General features: G+C 38.7%; 1 protein-coding gene and 1 pseudogene across 1 annotated transcript in view; both read right to left on the reverse strand.

Annotated features, from left to right (window-relative positions):
- The window catches only part of CUNHXorf58 (chromosome unknown CXorf58 homolog), a 66,617-nt gene that overhangs the window by 31,835 nt on the left and 21,782 nt on the right, over positions 1 to 13,000 (reverse strand).
- On the reverse strand, positions 10,186 to 10,345 carry LOC128625965 (uncharacterized; annotated as a pseudogene).

Genomic DNA, 13,000 nt, shown 5'->3' on the forward strand with positions numbered 1-13,000 from the left:
GACACATTTGTTCATGTAAAAAGATGTTCAAAATATATTGCTAAATGACATGAAAGGAGGTTATAAAGCAGCATGCGTGGTGTGTGTTTTTTTTTATTATAGCAATTATACAGAGGTAGGGGAAAGTAGGTTAATAATAATAATCCAATGTTTAATAAATAACAATACAAAAATGAACTCCGTTTCACATATTCACAACTATAAACCTACTTTAGCCCCATCCTATATATCTGCATAGTAAAAATGCAAAGGAAAACACTTCAATGCAAAAAACAAAGTTTTACTATTTTAATACATAGAGTAGTGGTGAGAAAGTAAGGGAATCCCAAGGGTGGTGGTTGGGGTGCAGAAATGATTGGCAAGCACCAGTTCACAAGAGCTAGAGATCAGATTTACTCTGGAGGTAGCTGCTGACTCCTGAGGCCTATAGCCAGATTTTCCTAAGCCATTGCCATGGGGGATGAGAGACAAAGCCTAGAGCTTGAGCAGTGTGAGAGTTCAGGATGGACACCCTTGCATTAAGGCAGAAGAGCCAAAGAGCAACTAACAGCCTTAAGAAGTCCAACTGGAAGAGCCCAGCCTGTGGCTGGAGCCAGGAGAAGTCAGCTCCTTGGGAACCACCAGGCACAAGCAAGTTCACCGAACTGTACTTAACCACCAAGACGGTAAATTTATTTTTTATGTGTTTTGCCATAGTGAAAACAGGGTAGGGGGATGGAATGAAGTGCTGACCCGCGATACAACATGATGAACCTTGAAAACATTAGGCTGAGTGCAAGAAGTCAGACACAAATACCACATGTTGCATGACTCCATTTCTACGAAGTGCTCAGGACAGGCAAACCTACAGAGACATGAAATAGGCTGACGGCTGCACAGGGGAGCAACGGGCTGTGGCAGCTCATCCTGGCCTTACCCCCTGATACTGTCTCCGGGGCCCCTTCCTTTGCCTCGATGTCCCAAACTTTAATATCCTTACTCACTTTCGCCTGCACTTGTGTCTTGAAATTTTCCCTGCACAAGTCAAGAACTGAAAGATCCTGGCAGTGCCCTGACACTGAAAGGTCCTGGACCTTGCCGAGGCAAGTCCAGCCCCAGTGCGGAAGCTGTCCAGTGACATTTGTGCATCTAAGATAACGTGCAGCTGCAAGGTCAGAGTCACCTGCTATTCCAGACCCCTCGGGGCACACACACGAAAACAATGATGCTATCAGGCTGAGGAGGTTCTGCTGTATTTCTAATTTGCTGAGAGTGTTTATTAGAAATGGGTATTTAATTTTGTTAAATGCTTTTCTGCATCAACTATATTATCATGTGGTTATTCCACTTTAGCCTGTTAATAGGATTAGTTACACTAACTGATTTTTGAATATTGAACCTTTACAGCCTGAAGTAAACCCCGCTTGGTCACGGTATAAACTTCTTCTTATGTATTGCTGAATTCCATTTGCTAAATTTCTTTTGAGGATTTTGGTATCTAAGTTTATGAGTGATACTGTTCTGTGGTTTTCTTTTTTGTAGTGCTTTTGTCTGGTTTTGGTATTATGTTGTCCTCAAAATGAGTTGAAAAGTTTCTCCTATTCAATTTTTTTCTTTTAGAGGTATTTAAAATAATTATTTATTTATGTATTCTTAAAAGATTTTGTTTGTTTGTTTGCTTATTTTTAGAGAGGAGAAAGAGAGGGAGAGAGACACATCAATGTGCGGTTGCCTCTCTTGTGCCCCCTACTGGGGACCTGGCCCGCAACCCAGGCATGTGCGCTATACTGGGAATTGAATTGGCAACCCTTTGGTTTGCAGGCTGGGCCTCAATCCACTGAGCCACTCCAGCCAGGACTCTCCTATTCAATTTTCTGGACTACTTTCCACAGAATTGTTGCTGAAAACTCATACAATTTTACAGCTGGAAGATACCCTGGACATCACTAAGTACCGACCAGGAATTTGGTTTGACTGCAGACACCAGAGACCCCCACCCCTTTTTTTCTGCAGGTAGCCAAATTCCATTGTAGATATCTACACCTGGGAGGGTTAGCAAAGGAACGAAATGATGTTTCTTGACATGGTGCAGAAAGAAGACAGTACGTTCAGAAGGAGCTGAAAAGTAATTTCCTAACGAAGCTGACAGTTACTCTCTTCATTGTATTATAAAACAAGGAAATAACAAATAAATTGAAATGTTGAGGAAAGAATAAAACAAAGCAGGAAGAGCTGCCGAGTCTTTGATTGGTTTTCCCCAGAAGCTGACTGCGAGGCAAGGATTCCCGTGCAAGTGGTTTATTGAGAAGCTACAAACACAAACACCTCAGTAGGAGAATGAGGAAGTTCCTGGGGAAGTGAGATGAGGAAGACAAGGCAGTCACTAGAAGTGGTCAAGGTGAGGGACCTTGTATAGCATATGTATAGCATCGGCCACAGCCTGGGAGGAGAATCACGTTTGAGGCAGAGAGAGAAATGACCTCCCAGGAAAAGATTTGTGTGATTTTAGAAGGGAAATGTAAGTACCATGATTTAATGTATTCCAAAATTACTCAAACTATAGAAATTTATTCCTGAGGGAGACACTAAATTTTTTTGTCAAAAATAATACTCACTTGATGCTTTGCCTTAAAGAAATAATCTGTGAAGGCAAAAAGCAACTGGCAAGACGTAGTCTTTGTAGAGAGCATTTTGATTCACTTTAAATTAATGCAAACCTGGATATCCTCATCTGATCCTATTTTCTTTAGCATGTTAAAAGAATTACATTAACTTATTTGTGCCAAATGAGAAAGTACTCTGAATGAGAAAGAAAGTAATGGACTGCATGCTGAGAATAACCTATGGATTAATATTTAAATGTTCTCAAGAGATGATGTCATGATTAAACTCCCTGGAACAGAGAATATAATGGTATTAGTCATAGATGTTTGGAAATGCTGCTCCAACAACTTTTAACACTGGAAGATTTTATTTATAGAAACCTGTAATAATTATTGATCCAAAATAACTCAGGTTGTGTCTGAATCTTTCTTAATATTCTGTGACGAAATGGTATTCTTTTTGGCATTTATTTTTCTTAGTCTGGTCCATAACCATCATATCTTGGTTATTTCACTTTCAGAAAGTTCCTCATATCTCTGCAAATGTTGGAGAATTTTGGAGAATATAATTTGACAGGTTAATTTTCTTTTGAGATTTTATTTATCTTTAGAGGGGAAGGAAAGAAGAGAGGGAGAGAAATATCAATGTATGGTTGCCTCTCGTGCGTCCCCTGCTGGGAACTAGCCTGTTACCCAGGCATGTGCCCTGACTGGGAATTGAACTGCAATCCTCTGGTTCGAAGGCCTGCACTCAATCCACTGAGCTACACCAGCCAGGGCTGACAGGTTAATTTTAATGCCAAAGATTGCCTTAATTTACCAGGGAGAGATGAATATTCACTTTTGCAAAACTACAGAAAGAAATGACTTATTTTGGGAGAACTTTTAAAAAATGACACACATGAATATTTTAAACTTAATGTCATTTCTGTGAATCATGCTGAATATAATACTGTAAACTTATAGAGTAGGGTTGAACATTTTTGGTTTGCAGGTAATCTTTATTCTCTCTTAGTTTCCTGGTCCACAAATCTGAGCATTTCTCCTTACTTCCAAGCAAAGAATTCATAGCAGAAGTAAAGATCTTATTAGTAAAAACTTCATTAATTTTATAAACATTATATATATATAACATAAAACATTCACTAGTACACTATGAGAATAAGCCACAGAAGTATTTTAAGTTAAACCACACTTTAAATAATTTAGCCAAGTACTGTTCATACAGGAAGCCTTGATATTTGATTTTAAGAACATGAACACATCTTTAGGCTGCCCAGATTATTCTAGCAATAATTAGGGACTACTTAGGGAGATTGCATTATTGGTGCATCATAGCAATAGCAAAAATTTATAGACAGCATTGAGTTATAGAATCTTATTCTGTGTCCTTTAAAAAAATTTAAGGTTCTGATTATTTAGAAATATGTAACTACATTTCCTCCTTTTCCTTTAAAAAAATCCCTTATTGCTGAGTTGCCACGAACTGTTCTATGAAATCTGCAATTATTGTCAGTGGTACTTCGTAAATGTACCATTATTAAAACCAGCCTTGAAAAAGAGACAGAGGTTTCTATACCAGTGGTTATGTAGTTAATAATTTCTTCAGGAAGGCATTCCTGTACTATGTCTATACTGTTACCAGGAGTCTCTTTGTCAGTTAATATATATTTCACACATAAGGCCTAACAGTTTTGGAGATGCCTTCTGAGTTGGTGACCAGGCTAATGTTACAGAGCAGGGGCGTCGAACTCATTTTCACCCGGGCCAAATCAGCCTTGTGGTTGCTTTAGGAGGGCTGAATGTAATTTTAGGACTGTATAAATGTAACTACCCTTAACTGTTAAGGAGTTGAAATTACATTTGGCCCTTTGAAGGCAGCCGCAAGGCTGATGTGGCCTCCGGTGAAAATGAGTTTGACCCCCCTGAATATAGAGTGAACTGTAACAATCTGTCCCTCAGACAGATTCTGTCAGTTGCCTGAAATAATGAATCCTTAAAAAAAATGTGTATTTTTATAGCATCCCATTCAGGCATGCAAGAAATGTTCAACATGCATTTGCTGAATTAGTGTTTTTGTTGTCATTGTTAAATAATAAAGAGTGAGTCTCCAGATCCACCCACCAATTTATAGGAAGCACAGCAGGCAGAAGAGCACGTTAAGCTACCCCAGAGGAATTCAGTCAGCAAAATCCAGATAATGGGAGATGGCACAGATAAACAGTCCAGTTTTACCGGCAAATTGTAAAAAGAAAGAAAAGAGGTAGACAGGGAACCTACAGGTTAAAAAGAGGTAAAAGCCATGTAAACATAATAGGTGAGATTAAACTAAAGTGTTTATGGATGCGTGCTTAGGTGATGAAACTATAAAGTGCTGAAGGGATTACCATAAAAGTACAAAGTGGAACCTAATCAACAAAACAAACAAGCGAGCAAAATAGAAGCAGAGACATGGAAATAAAGAACAAACTGACGGTGACCAGAGGGGAGGGGGGCGAGGGGATAAAGCGGGCAAGAAGGGGAAAGGCCCTCAAGGAACATGTATGGAGGAGCCATGGGCAAAGCCAAAGGCGGGGAAGGAGTGAGGGTGGGAGGTGGGGCTGGCTGGGGCAGGGGAGAGTAATGAGGGGAAAATGGGGGCAACTGTAATTGAACGGCAACAACGAAATTTTTAAAAGAAGTTTGCTTACTCTTAGGAGAGGGGGAGCAGATGGAGAGCTTTTGGGGTGGTCAGCTACGGTTCTTTTTCTGACATGGATGGTAGTTACAAAGGTGTCTTGTTTTACCCATAATACCTTAAACACTATGTTTGTTTTATGTGCTTTTCTTTTTTTTAAGTATTTTTATTGATTGTGCTATTATAGTTTTTCCAATTTCCTCCCCTTTATCCCATGTCCACACTGCCCCTCTAACCCTCCAGCATTCCCCCACTTAGTTCATGTCCATGGGTTGTACATATAAGTTTTTTGAGTTCTCTTGTTTCCTCTACCATGTTTTATCTTTCCCCATCTATTTTATGCCTACTAATTATGTTTCTTCTTCCCTGTACCTTTTCCCCCCATTCTTCCCCCCCCCCCCACTGAAATCCCTTCATGTCATGTCCATTTCTCTGATTCTGCTCCTGTTCTGGTTGTTTGCTTAGTTTTTGTTTTCATTGTTTTTCCTTTCTTTTACATTCATTTGTTGATAGTTGTGGGTTCGTTGTCATTTTACTGTTCATAGTTTTGATCTTTTTCTTCGGTGAGTCCCTTTAACATTTCATATAATAAGGGCTTGGTGATGATGAACTCCTTTAACTTGACCTTATCTGGGAACCACTTTATCTGCCTTTCCATTCTAAATGAAAGCTTTGCTAGATAGAGCAATCTTGGATGGAAGTCCTTGCCTTTCATGACTTCAAATACTTCTTTCCAGCCCCTTCTAGCCTGCAAGGTTTCTTTTGAGAAAGCAGCTGACAGTCTAATGGGAACTCCTTTGTAGGTGACTGTCTCCTTTTCTCGGGCTTCTTTTAGGATTCTCTCCTTATCTTTAATCTTGGGTAACTTAAAGCAAAATATTCAGGGATCTAACAGTGACAGGAGGAAAACCAGGACTCAAAGCAAGGATTTGGAACCAAAGAAAGAAGTAAATACCCACCCGAAAGAAAAGGAAAAAACAAGAATTCAAAAAAAAAAATGAAGAGAGACTTAGGAACCTCTGGGACAACCTGAAATGTTCCAATATCTGAATCATAGGGGTGCCAGAAGAAGAACAACAGCAAGAAATTGAAAACTTATTTGAACAAATAATGAAGGAGAACCTTCCCAATCTGGCAAAGGAACTAGACTTCCGGGAAGTCCAGGAAGCTCAGAGAGTCCCAAAGAAATTGTTTTATGTGGTTTTCTATAGATGTGTTATACTTAACGATAAAAAAAGTTTAAGAAATAAACAAAAAGAAACACATATATTTTCAAGTTACCAACATGACATCACACCAGACAGGTACACCAGACACAACGTCAAGATTATAGATCACAGTACAATGCAGTCAAATAATTAGGAAGTGATGAGTTTAGAGTAACTAACTGTCATATAATAGTTTACTTAATTGTAAGTTTATACAATTTAAGTTTTACTAACAGCTACATTTAACAAGCAGCTCACAAAATTCCTAGAACTTTAACAACTGGCTTGAACAAGCTAAGGGTGAGCTACTCCAGCACACTCCTGCCTGCATCTGAACAGTTCTCCTGCTTTCTTGCATTTGAAAAAAAATGTTTAGTTTTTAAAATCAGGCCTGGCTGGTGTGACTCAGTGGATTGACTGCCAGCCTGTGAACCAAAGGGTCACCGATTCAATTCCTAGTCAGGACACATGCCTGGGTTGTAGGCCAGGTCCCCAGAAGGGGGCGTGTGAGAGGCGAGCACACATCGCGGTTTCTCTCCCTCTCTATCTACTTCTCTTCCCCTCTCTCTAAAACAAAATAAATAAATAAAAACTTTAAAATGAAATGCATACTTGCACAGGTTTAAAAGTCAAATAGTCCTACAACAGTTACAAAATCTGCTAGACTCTGCTCCGTTTTCCCCCACGTTCTTTTCCTTAGAGGTAACCATTTCGATTCTTTTAATTGATTTTGTCTTTACATGGCTGTTTTCTTATAAAGACACCAGTTCTGTTGGATTACGGCCCCACCCTACTCTAGTATGACTTCATCTTAACTAATTACCTCCGCAACAACTCTATTTCCAAATAAGGTCATATTCTGAGGTACTGGGGGTTAGGCCTTCAAATTATCTTATCTGGGGGGAGGGAATGGAACACAAGTCGACCCGTAACAGTGGGGAAGGAATCTGGTGTTCTAATTGCTTCTTAAGGAGATTTTCAGCCAATTCTTCCTCCTTTACCCCTCACTTCCAAATGTATCCACTTTGCTGTTGCTAATTCCTGAGTCCTTTGGAGGGTCCTACAGGGTAAACTGGTTTTTGCTTCTTAGCTTACCTCAAGGCTAGTTTAAGATACAGTTTTCTCAGATGTGCTATGTCAACTACCACTCATAAGTTTTCCAACTGACAAAATTTTGCTGCTGCTCTCTCTGATTTCTACCACTGACAGTTTGTCTTTAAAAGAAAAACCTCTTTACTGTTATTTTAGTGGGCTTCAAGAGGAAGCATTTTTAGTCAGAAGTCCTTCCACATGTATCTTTATTCTGTCCTTCTCAAGTGGTACCTTCTTTCTGAGCTCTCTTGCATCTCAAACCACAACAAAGCTTCTAAGGGAAAGATTTCTCTAATTGCTATATAAGTGAATAGTGGAGGGATAGAAAGAGATGGGGTAGGGGGAGACAGAATCACACTCGACCTGTTCAAAGCCCATACTCTCTAATGCCACTCTGCCTCTGAGTGGTTGCCACTCAGAAAGATGGTGGGAAAGCAATTTGACAATGCGTATGAACAGCCCTAAAAATATCTTAAGTTTCTGATGCTGTTAAGTGGTCCTACTCTCAAGATTCTATCCGAAGGATATAATTCAATAGAATGAAGTGACAATGTGGACTTTCACTTAGGAGAATATGGTAGAGCAAATATTCTGCAAAACCATTCCACTGCAAAACCATAGAAACCCTAGCTAAAATATAAAAAGAAACCCCCATTGTTTAAAAGCTATAGTTGAGCTTGTAAGAAGGCAAATAGGAGTGAAAAATAAAGAGGGAGCTACAAACTAGCATGGTAAGTGACTGATAACCCTGAGCCCATTTGCCACTCCCAGGAACCTAAAGTCTCAGGTTTTAATGACCTCATGTTTGTGGGAGACACGATCTTGGGCTCAGGGAAGGTAGGGAATTGGGATGGAGACTTCTGCATACAGCCAGACGCTCCAAGGACACTAAGATGAAACGAAATGGAGACAAAGTGTGGGAGAGTCAGTCTCCTTCAGTTATGATGGCAGAGCACAAAATACAAGGAGACCCTGGCTGGTGTAGCTCAGTGGATTGAGCGCGGGCCTGAGAACCACACGATCGCAGTTCAATTCCCAGTCAGGGCACATGCCTGGGTTGCAGGCAGGTTCCCTGCAGGCCAGTTCCCAGCAGGGGACGCGTAAAAGGCAACCATACATTGATGTTTCTCTCCCTCTCTCCTTCCCCCCTTCCCCTCTAAAGATAAATAAATAAAATCTTTAAAAAAATACAAGGAGAAAAATCTTAAAAGTTGACAGGACGAAAAGAGAGATCAGCTAAAAGGAACAACTGGACTGGCAATCACAGTGGAACAATAATTTAAGATTGCTAAGAGAAAACCACTGTCAATGTAGAATTTGATATCTACTTAAATTCTGTACACTGTATTCAGAAGTAAGGGTGAAATGAGGACATTTTCAGAAAATCCCAAACTGAATGAGTTATCACCAAAGCATACTCGTTAAGGGCATTTCTAAGAGTATACATTGGGATAAAGAAAAAATGATCCCAGAAGGAAATTTGAGATTTATAAAACAACAATAATGTCTAGTTTGGAGGTTTAGAAAAAGATGGTGCTAAAATACTGGATAATAATGACTTTTAAGACAAGAGGATGGTGGTGATTAGCATTCTGACACCCTTGGGTGGTGGAGCTATTCTGATGTAGACTTTAAGTACACATGCTAAAATTTAAGAGTCATCACTAAATAAAAATAGAGCATATAACTTCCAAAACAATAGAGAGGAAAATGTGGAATCAATCTGAGAGAACACAGGAAAGGGGGGGAAAGACAATGGAAAAAGCAGGAGAGAGAGCATAAAATAAAATGCTAAAGAGAATTCCATACATCAACAGTTAAAATCATAATAAAGTATAAGTGGTCTAAACTCACTAGTTACACCAAAGATATTCTCAAACTGGATTGAAACAAAACAATCCAGATATCTGCTGTATTCTAGAGAAAACCTAAAACACAAAGACATGATATATAAGAATAATTAACGTTAGCTACTGTAATGAACAATCTCTAAGCTCGCTGGGGCTTAACACAACAAAGTTTGTTTCTTGTTCACATAACGGCCCATCAGGTCCAGTTGCTTCTTTGGGTGCCACCATTTCAATCAGTGACATAGGAGTCTGAGACCTTTTAATACTAGCTCTACCACTTGGGAGTTCTTTGCCTGCAGACACGTGAAGGGGGAAGACAGCACAGAGAAGATCACGCATGCCACTTTTGCCAAGTCTAGAAGTGGCATATATCACGTCTGCCCATATTCCTCTGGTGGTTCCAATATAATTGTAAAAAGAGCTGGGAAACGTAGTCCTGTGTTCACAGGAAGAGAAAATGGAATCAGCGAGCACCTAGCCAGTCTCTGACGCACAAAAAGGTTGGAAATAAGAACAGATGCGGAAGGATATGCCAGGCAGACAATAAGCAGAGGAAAGCTAGAGTCGTTCTGCTCACATTGCACAAACTATTCTTCAAGGCAAAATGCATTAACAGGACTAATGATAGTAACTACATAAAGATAACAGATTCAATTCACCAGGCAGAGATGTAGCTAATGACGCCTTCAAATAACATACAGCAAAAATTGACAGAATTATTAGGAGAAACTGGCAAACCCACCACCATGAAATGGAACATATGGCCTTCTTAGTCATTGACGTCACACAGACCAAAAATTAGTAGCATATAGAAAATATAAATAATACATCTAACAAACTGGATCGAACAGACATGTATAGGGAGAAGTTTTCAATCAGTAATAATTGCACCTTGGATAAGCCTCATGGGCCATGATAATGCCACGACACAATGCTGAAAAAGGGACATGTATAGAATCTTGTATTCAATGACAGAGAATGAACATTTTTCTTTCTCTACACTGGATGCTTCTTTCTTTTCTTCATTAAGAGTGCAAGAATCATTTGTCCAAACTGGACATATACTTGCCTATAAAACCAGCCTTAAAAAGTTTTTCAGAATCAGCATCATACAAATCATGTTCTCTGATTACAGTGGACTTGTTAAAAAATAAATAACAAGCAATCCCAAAACGAAAGATGACCAAAGGAAAGAAAGATGTGTATGAAGACATTTACTCTAGTGTTAATTACCTACAATAGTGAAAAATTAGAAGTGCTGAAATACCCATGATATGGCTAAGTAAATTATGCTTCATTGACCCAATGGGCTATCATGTGGCCATTAAAATTATTTTTAAGTGGACTATGTTTAATGTACATTAAGTGAAAATTTTAAATCTACAGGGGTGTTATGATCTGGTTTCTCTTCAGATTACACAAATCTTTTGCCTTTTTAAATCTACAGGGGTGGGCAAAAGTAGGTTTACAGTTATAAGACAAATCATACAATAATTAATAACAAATAATACAACAATAAACTGTTTCATATACTCACGACTATAAACCTACTTTAGTCACCCCTGTATATCATTTATGATTACAACCATGTGAAAGCCTGTGTGCATTTAGACAGATTAGAAAGATATAAACAAATGAAAACATCTGTTACAGTGATGAGATAACGTGTAATTTCACTTTTAAAAGGATTTTCTATGATGCAGTTACACTGTTTAATGGGAATGAAACGAATCAGTAGAAGATAATCTCTGGCAGTTGATGCTAATTATGTCTTAATATCCATTATCCTGTTCCTTTTTTCCTCAAAGATTTTATGTATTTATTTTTAGAGAGAGGGGAAGGGAGGGAGAAAGAGAGGGAGAGAAACATCAATGTGTGGCTGCCTCTCCTGTGCCCCCTACTGGAGACCTGGCCCACAACCCGGGCATGTGCCTTGACTGGGCATCAAACTGGTGACCCTTTGGTTCACAGGTTGGCACTTAATCCACTGAGCCACATCAGCCAGGGCTATCCTGTTCTTTTATAAGAACAGAATTTTAGTTTGATACGTAACTGCCCAAAATAAGAGTACATTTCCCAGCCTCCCCTGCAGCTGGGAGGAATGCAGCTGGCATTATGATGGGACAAAGGCATAGCTAATACGAGAAGTGGCTGCCCTTGAACAGACTCTTTAGTCCGTTCTTCCTGTGTCATTTTCCTTCATCATGTTACCTTAAATCTCCCTTAGCTTTATTATTGTACATCCTATGGGTAGACTGGGTCTGATACACATTTGATTGAAATAGGGACTGATTCATAATTTAACAAATGAGAATATGTATGACTCATGAGGTAAGTATGTGTTTTCTATTCAGCCAGTGTCCAGAACAAGCTCTGAAAACAAGGGGATTATCTACCCCATGTTTGGAGATCAAATGAGGATATATTAATATTGAAGAGCACACATTTATGTTAAATATATTCTAGGGGGAATCACACACATTTACTCCAATATTCTTTATCATTTAAGAGAATGTTTTAGGAGAGAATGAGATCCATTTATAGGCTGTTTTGCCTGAGTTAAAGCAGTGATCAACGTCCACATTTTAAATGTGAAACAGAATAAAAAACTCTATTTTAAAAGTTAAATAAATAATGCACCTTGTTTAACTATGACAGTGTCTGGTAAGGTTTGATCTAATCCAATAGCCAAAATCACAAAAATATCAATGATTTGTACTATATCGGGAATGAGGACTTATCAATTCAAAAGGAAATTGATAAATATTATTCAAAATAGTCTTCATACTTGAAAAGTATCCAAAATACAGTATTAAAGCAGATGCAGTACTCTGTCCCAAGAGCTTACAGTGCTCAGTAATGATTAGGTATGCTACATCACGCTGACTGTAGCAACAAATTCATTACTAATTTTATTATAATCGAGAATAGGTCAATCACACAAGCTGTTCTGTAAAAACAACATGCTACTAAAAACAAAGACACTGGAGGCTGACTCTGCAGACGCCTTTTATTCTGAGAGTTCTAATATTTATGCTAAGCACGACCTGGTTAGATATTTGTTCAAAATGAAGGAAAATAAAAATCGAGAAATGTTCTAGGGATTAATTTACTCATCATTTCTCAAACAAAACTGGAGGGCATCTAGTTGAAATAATTTATTCAGATTAAAATTCTGTCAGTAAAAAATATTTGTATCCATGGTAATACAAAAAGGGCTTAAAAATCTGTCACGCGTTTGGTTAAGAAAGCATACCGAGGCCTTGGCTCTAGTTTGTTTTCCTTTAGGACTCATATTTAAATCACTTAGAGACAGACAAGCAAATTACTAAATAACTTGGTTTTCTGTTAATTAGCTGTGCATTGAAATGGTGGAAAATGATGACTACACATCTGTTCATGACAAGCACATGGTCCCTTTTTGTTTTCTTCCAATTTGTCATTCAATTTCAGTTCCTTAATGTCCAGTGTCCAAAGATGAGGAGAAGACAATCGTCTCTCGGTACTTTTCACCTCCTGTCTCGCTGAGGTGCCCAGGTAGAATGATAAATAAAAGTGGGAAGTGTTTTATATTTGTTTTTTACTACTTTA

The sequence above is a fragment of the Artibeus jamaicensis genome, unplaced genomic scaffold (assembly GCF_021234435.1).
Source record: "Artibeus jamaicensis isolate MK-2021 breed Jamaican fruit bat unplaced genomic scaffold, CSHL_Jam_final scaffold_1283, whole genome shotgun sequence".
In the NCBI taxonomy this organism is placed as follows: domain Eukaryota; kingdom Metazoa; phylum Chordata; class Mammalia; order Chiroptera; family Phyllostomidae; genus Artibeus; species Artibeus jamaicensis.